The sequence below is a fragment of the Eutrema salsugineum genome, unplaced genomic scaffold, assembly GCF_000478725.1.
Source record: "Eutrema salsugineum unplaced genomic scaffold, Eutsalg1_0 scaffold_12, whole genome shotgun sequence".
Lineage (NCBI taxonomy): Eukaryota > Viridiplantae > Streptophyta > Magnoliopsida > Brassicales > Brassicaceae > Eutrema > Eutrema salsugineum.
Window position 1 is genome coordinate 54,772 of NW_006256895.1, and position 7,672 is coordinate 62,443.

General features: G+C 49.4%; 1 pseudogene; it reads left to right on the forward strand.

Moving 5' to 3' along the window:
• The first annotated feature begins 2,265 nt into the window (after nt 1-2,265).
• On the forward strand, nt 2,266-7,431 carry LOC112089256 (annotated as a pseudogene).
• Nucleotides 7,432-7,672: the final 241 nt, after the last annotated feature.

Genomic DNA, 7,672 nt, shown 5'->3' on the forward strand with positions numbered 1-7,672 from the left:
ACCAAAGACCATTGCAGAGAATATAGGTATTTTGATTTTTCATCTTTTTAAGATTTACATTCACTATAGAGGTTTTTCTGGTGCAGCTCCACTCGGTTTCAAACCCGAATTGCTTTTTCAAGGGGAAGTTTGTCTTGTTTCTACTGATTTCCATGTTATGGAGATGAGAAATTGTGGAACAAAACCCTTGATATTTGGTACTTCGTTCCTGGCATCTGTTGAAACACTCATCAACTACCCGAATCAATGTATGAGTTTCACAGAGATCGACAAGAAAACCTCACATCCGGCGATTCCTATAAGAAATTCTCATTGTCTGACAATAGGAAGCGTAGATTATCCAATATTTGAACCTGGAGGAACTACAAAAGATGTTGAATACGTTCTAGAAAGAAGAGCACCCAAAGAAAACGCCGGATTTACAAGCTTGGCAAACAAAAGTACTTCCTTATGTATACCTTCAACTAATGCTCATATGAGAGGTGATGGAGACTTAATTGAAGCAAGAGTGAAGCTTAAATGGCTCTCAAGACTCTTTTCCGAAGACTCTCCACAAGGAAAACAATTAGAGACAAGAAGCAAGAGGATCTGAACATCTCTCCTCGGACATTTGGCACCGCGGTCGCGAGTGCGCTACCAGCGGCCAACCAATGTTTCTCCGCGGTCGCGACACTTACACTCGCGGCCAAACCACCTTTTACCGCGGTCGCGACACTTCCACCCGCGGCCAATGCTCTTTTTACCAATTCTTCAACAGTTCAAGCCATGGCGACACCTCTCCAACCAAACTGTCCTCACCTTGGATGCTTAACCATCTTCACCACTTCAGATCATAAAGAATCATCGTTCCTTGTATCTTGCAACATGGTTCAATGTCATGAAGTGAGAGAGACCTTATTCACCTCATCATACAAGCATCTAAGACGTTCTCCTATCACAAGTGATGTTGAAGACTCATACCTCAAAGAAGTTCCAAGACTGATTTTTGATCCTGGAGGAGGCTACCATCTCGAACTTAATGACGAAATTTCCAATTGGGAATGGCATTTGTTGGGGTCGTTTTCACCCCAATCGGTTTCAACAATCTCAAGAACATCGGAGAGCCGATTTGGCAAGGAGAACCAGCGATCCATCAGATATGGGCCGAGCCGCGCATGAGAGGAGTAGGCCAAGCTGTAAATGGGCCGACCTGCCCACAAGAGAAAGTGGGCCGAGCCAGAAGATGCGAGCCTACTGAAACCCTAGGCAAAAGCGTTATGATGGTGGCCACACGACGAGATAAGGAAATATTCCAAAAAGCTCTCCCGAGATTTTCGGGAGAGGCGGTTTAGAGAGTTAGTATAAATAAGCGATTTATACGATTCATTATGTAACTTTTTGCAACCCTAAGCAATACAGACTAAATACTTTCACAGCAATAAAAATCCTCTTTTGATCTTACTGTTCTTGCGATTACCCTAGAAATTTCGGATCCCTTAAGTTTTCCTTACAAAATTTTTGGTTGTGCGAGTTTTGGCTCACACAATTTGGCGTCGTCTGTGGGGAATCGAAACTTTCTTACTTTAAGATCCAAAGAACATTGCGAGCAACCCCCTCGATGATAACAACAACAACAACAACGACAACGGCGCGGAGAACGATGCTCCAGCATCGGGCACAGCGACGGCGACAACTGAAACCCAAGAGGAGATGCGAAACATGATGGCTGCGTTGATGAAGAAGATTGACAAGCAGGACAAAAGGAACGAGGCGATTACGGAAAGGCTCGACGCAATAACGGCCGAGCGACGACACCCGACTTGGAGAGCCAGAATCTCCGACCCGATGGATGGAGTCCGGAGACGCTTCGATTTCTCAACGCTTGCAAAAGCCTCGGGGAGCGGCGGAAGAAACCCCTTGGCTCCACCAGTGTTTCGCCCCCTCGGCGAACAGACCCCCGCGGCAACCCGAGTCAACATGACCGAGCTGCCTCCACTCCGTCGGAACTCAAGGCGATGAGCTGACGAAGAAGAGAATGACGCGATCAACGTGGACGCCCAACAGAACGATGAAACCACGAACTCGCAACAGAACGGCTTGGTTCGGCGAATAAGCCAAGAAGAGCTCGCTTCGGCACTAAACGGCACCCGGACGGATGAAGTCACTGACCCGGCTCGCCACGACGACCTAACTAAAGAAGAGGAAAACCTCCAATGGATCGAGCAGGCAGAGCGCGAAGACGAGCCGAGGAGAGAAGAGCGGGAGCGGCTTCGCCAATCAAAGGGAATGACTCACGCACAAACCCTCGAAATCAAAGAACTGCGAGCCTCAATGGCTCGGACAGTAGCTGAGATACGCGCCATGAAGTCTCAAGTGCATAACACAATGAGTGCTGCGCCCGAGATTGATCGAATGCTTGAAGAAACCCAGAGAACACCATTCACGGCGAGAATCACGGAGGCTAGGATTCCCGAGCCCAGGAAGGTGAGAATCCCATTCTACGAAGGAACGACCGACCCGAAAGCAAACATCACAGCGTTTCAGATAGCAATGGGACGAGCTTTCACAAAGAACGCTGCCAAACTGACCGAGCGGGAAGTAAACTCCGGATATTGCTTACTCTTCGTGGAACATCTCAAGGGAGCCGCGCTCGAGTGGTTTTCGAGACATGAGCGCAATTCAATCGGCAGTTTCCAACAGCTCTCCGCTTTGTTCCTTCAACAATACTCGGTGTTTATGGATAGAGGAACCTTTGATGCCGACCTGTGGACGCTTTCCCAAGAACCGAATGAACCGCTTTGGGATTACATGACAAGGTTCAAGGCAGTCGTATCCAAAGTAGAAGGAATAAGCGACAAGACTGCACTCGAAACTCTGAAACGGTCTTTGTGGTACAAATCCGAATTCCGACGGGAAATGGCACTCAACCTGCCACAAAAGATTCAAGCTGCCTTGCATCGGTCGACAGACCTCGTCGTAAACAAAGAAAAGATGAAGAATCTGGACGAGCAGTACGAAGCAACTAAAGCAGCGATCCGAAGCTCAATTTTGACGCGCCCCTCGAAGAAAGGCAATCCATCAAACAACGCAACAACCCAGAGCTTGGACGAACCTAGAAGCGGAGATGCCCATAACTACCAAGTAGGCGCTGGACGCGGAAGAGGAGAGCCGCGCAACAACACTTGGATAAGAAAGCCCACCAGCTACGACGAAAAACCGTTCTGCGAGTATCACCAGACCTACGGGCATTCAATGGCACAATGCCGAACTCTAGGAGCCAAACTCGCGGCTAAGATGGCGGTAGGAGAGCTCCAGAACGCGGTGAATCTCAAAGACCTCATCCCTAGTGAGCCAAAAGAGGGAACCGAGCCGAACGGGACGGCAGAACCCGCAAATCTACCCCGACGAGGCGAAAACGCCAAGCGCGACAGGAGAGGTGAACCCGAAGAGCGACCCGAGCCGAGACAAAGGATCAACATGATCATGGGTGGATCTCAATATTACCAAGACACAGTGTCTTCCATCAAGGCTTATCAACGCCGAGCCGAAGCGAAGGAAAATTGGACAGAACCAACCGATATTCCGAATACTGTGATCTCCTTCGCCAAGGAGGAAACGGCAAGAATAAATAGACCGCACAACGATCCACTGGTGATCGAATTGACGATCAGGGACCACGATGTAGCGAGGGTGCTCATCGATACTGGGAGCTCGGTAAACGTCATTTTCAGGGAGACACTCAGAAGGATGGGAATCGATCTTTCCGAAGGGACGGCGATCCCCAAACCTCTTACCGGATTTTCAGGAGAAACAACGATGACTATGGGCACAATTAGGCTCCCTGTGGTAGCTGGCGGAGTCACTAGGATCGTCGAGTTCTGCGTCACCGATCACCCGAATCTAAAATGTGATTATGGGAACTCCATGGATCAACGCGATGAGGGCGGTCCCTTCCACATATCACCTCTGCCTCAAGTTCCCAACTCCAGCAGGTATCAAAACAATCTGGGGAAACCAGAAGGAGTCGCGAATGTGTTGTTTGGCGGAACACAAGTTGAGGAACCCCGTCACCGACGCACGAGCAGACGTGGATCGCAAAAAATTGAAGATGGACCGAGAGCCTGCGAACGAGCTCTCGAAACTCTTATAGCAATTAACGATCACGGAGAGCCACAAAAAGCGCGCCGAGCCGGTATGCGATGCTGCGGACTCGGTGTGCATTGACGAGGCGTGTCCAGAACGACGCATCGAAATCGGATCTAAGCTAGAAGAGCCTCTGAGAAGCGAGCTTCTCTCCTTCCTCAAGGAAAATATCAACACTTTTACCTGGACGGCGGATGATATGCCAGGAATAAGCATCGACATGACCTGTCACGAACTGAATGTAGACCCAACCTTCAAACCAATCAAGCAAAAAAGAAGGAAGCTCGGACCCGAACGAGCTAAAGCAGTTAACGACGAAGTGGAGAGATTGCTCAAAGTAGGATCAATCGCAGAGGCCAAATACCCGGACTGGCTCGCGAACCCGGTGGTTGTGAAGAAGAAGAACGACAAGTGGCGAGTCTGTGTAGACTTCATTGACCTCAACAAGGCGTGCCCAAAAGATAGTTTCCCGCTACCACACATTAGTTGTTAACATTTATGGACGCGTTTTCTGGTTACAACCAAATCCTGATGCATCCCGACGACCGGGAAAAAACGGCGTTCATAACCGATCGCGGGATCACTACTACAAAGTCATGCCTTTCGGACTCAAAAACGCAGGGGCAACATACCAACGGCTCGTCAATAAAATGTTCGCGGATCAGCTCGGAAAAACCATGGAGGTATACATCGACGATATGTTAGTCAAATCACTCGAGGAGAACGATCATATCGCGCACCTACGAGAATGTTTCGAGCAGTTTAACAAACACAACATGAAACTAAACCCCGCGAAGTGTAGATTCGCGGTAACCTCGGGAGAATTCCTCGGCTACTTGGTCACTCACCGAGGCATTGAAGCGAATCCCAAGCAGATCAAGGCATTAATCGAGATGCCCTCTCCAAGGACGAAGCGAGAGGTTCAAAGGCTCACAGGAAAAGTCGCTGCGCTAAACAGATTCATTTCCCGTTCTACCGACAAGTGTCTGCCTTTCTACGACACCCTTCGAGGAAACAAGAAGTTCGAGTGGGACAAGCGATGCGAAACAGCTTTCCAGGAATTGAAGAGTTATCTGGCGAGCCCGCCGATCGTGGCGAAACCAGTTGAAGGAGAGCCTTTCTTCCTCTACATCGTCGTATCAGCTACAGCTGTGAGTGGGGTGCTGATAAGAGAAGAGCGATCCAAGCAGAAACCTATCTTTTACGTCAACCAGACACTGACTGATGCCAAGACCCGTTACCACCAGATCGAGAAGGTCGCCCTAGCCGTCGTAGTATCGGCTCGCAAGCTGCGCCTGTATTTTCAATCACATTCGATTGTTGTGCTCGCTACACTTCCGTTGCGCTTGATTCTACACAGTCCGAGCCAATCTGGGCGGCTCGCCAAATGGGCCATAGAGTTGAGAGAGTACGACATCGAGTATCGGAACAGGTCATCTGCAAAATCACAGGTGCTCGCAGATTTTCTCATCGAACTTCCGGCAAGAGGCGACGACCAAGCCAACCCGAGACAAAATATGGACACTGCACGTCGACGGCTCGTCGTCTAAGCACGGTCGGGAATAGGAATCCGTCTCACCTCTCCCACCGGGGAAATATTGGAGCAATCTTTTCGTCTGAATTTCCACGCCTCGAACAAGAAAACAGAATACGAAGCACTGATCACTGACATACGACTGGCGCAGGGAATCGGAGTTCGAAAGATAAGAGCCTTTTGTGAATCACAGCTCGTAGCATGTCAATTTAACGGGAATACGAGGCGAAGGACGGATGAATGGGAGTTTACCTCAAAGTGGTCCGAGATTCGGTGCAAAAGTTCAACGAGTTCGAGCTCACACGAATACCCCGAGGTGAAAACACCTCGGCAGATGCCTTGGCGGCACTTGCTTCGACTTCAGATCCGGATCTCCGACGGACAGTTCCAGTCGAATTCATCGAACACCCTAGCATCGAAGAGGTAGAAGGAGTTCGGCTGATAAATCCTCCCAAGCAGGAACCAGAGGGCGGCGAGGCAATCGCTATGGACGAAGACGCCTCACCAGCCGAGCTGGAGTACGACTGCGACAAAGAATGGCTCGGAGCCATCCGAGTATATATCGCCGATGGAGAAGTACCAACCGACAAGTGGGAAGCCCGCAAATTAAAAGCTCAGGCCGCGCGATATGTCCTCGTCGATGGCAAGGTGTTTAAATGGAGATTTTCAGGACCACTCATGACATGCGTCGAGGGACCTGAGGCAAGAAAGATCATGCACGAAGTACACAGCGGTGAGTGTGGAAACCATTCTAGCGGAAGGTCACTCGCAATCAAGATAAAACGGCACGGTTACTTCTGGCCTACGATGGTCAAGGACTGCGAGAAGTTTACAGCGAAGTACAAGAAGTGTCAACGGCACGCGCCTACAATTCACCAACCTACCGAGCTGCTGTCATCGATCTCGTCACCTTATCCTTTCATGAGATGGTCGATGGATATTGTCGGACCTCTACATCGATCGAAGCATATGCGCTTTCTGCTAGTCCTCACAGATTATTTTTCTAAGTGGGTCGAAGCCGATTCCTACGCGAGCATAAAGGACGCTCAAGTCGAACACTTCGTCTGGAAAAATATCATCTGCCGACACGGGGTCCCCTACGAGATAGTCACCGATAACGGATCCCAGTTCATCTCAACGCCTTTTAAAGCTTTCTGTGAGAAATGGAAAATCCGTTTGAGCAAATCTACGCCAAGATATCCTCAAGGGAACGGACAAGCCGAAGCAGCCAACAAGACGATCCTAGACGGTCTGAAAAAGAGGCTCGACGCCAAGAAGGGATGATGGGCAGACGAGCTCGAAGGAGTCTTTTGGTCGCATCGGACAACTCCGCACCGAGCCACTGGAGAACTCCATTCGCTCTAGTCTATGGAGCGGAATGCGTGATCCCCCCCGAGGTGGATTTCCCAGGTATTCGACGAAGACTTCTACCGGGACAAGAGGGCTTTAATCACCTAATGATGCTGGATGAACTCGATTTGGTCAACGAAAAGCGCGACCAGACTCTAATCCGAATCCAGAACTACCAACAAGCGACGGCAAGATACTACAACAAAAATGTCCGAAGTCGAAGATTTAAAGAAGGAGAGCTCGTTCTTCAAAAAGTTTACCAAAACACTGCCGAGAAGAATGCAGGAAAGCTCGGAGCAAATTAGGAATGACCTTACAAGATTACAAAAGTAGTTCGCCCAGGAGTCTACGAACTTGCGACGGTAGCTGACGAAGCAATTCCAAGATCGTGGAATGCAATGCACCTGAAGAAGTATTATCACTAAGGCTACAACACGATCAACATGAACTACGGGACGGCTTGATCCCTGCAAAGGATACGTAGGCAGCCCGTCCTTGGAAGGGTTCAGCTGTCCCCCCTCCTAAAAGGGGGGGGGGGGGAGTGGGTACGTATACACATACTTTCATTTAACTCTACAATTTTAGCTCGTCTATAATCTCTAGGATCATTGCCACTTCAGCCAATTTTCATTTGTTTTCAATCAGCTACTTATTTCATGTTCGCCT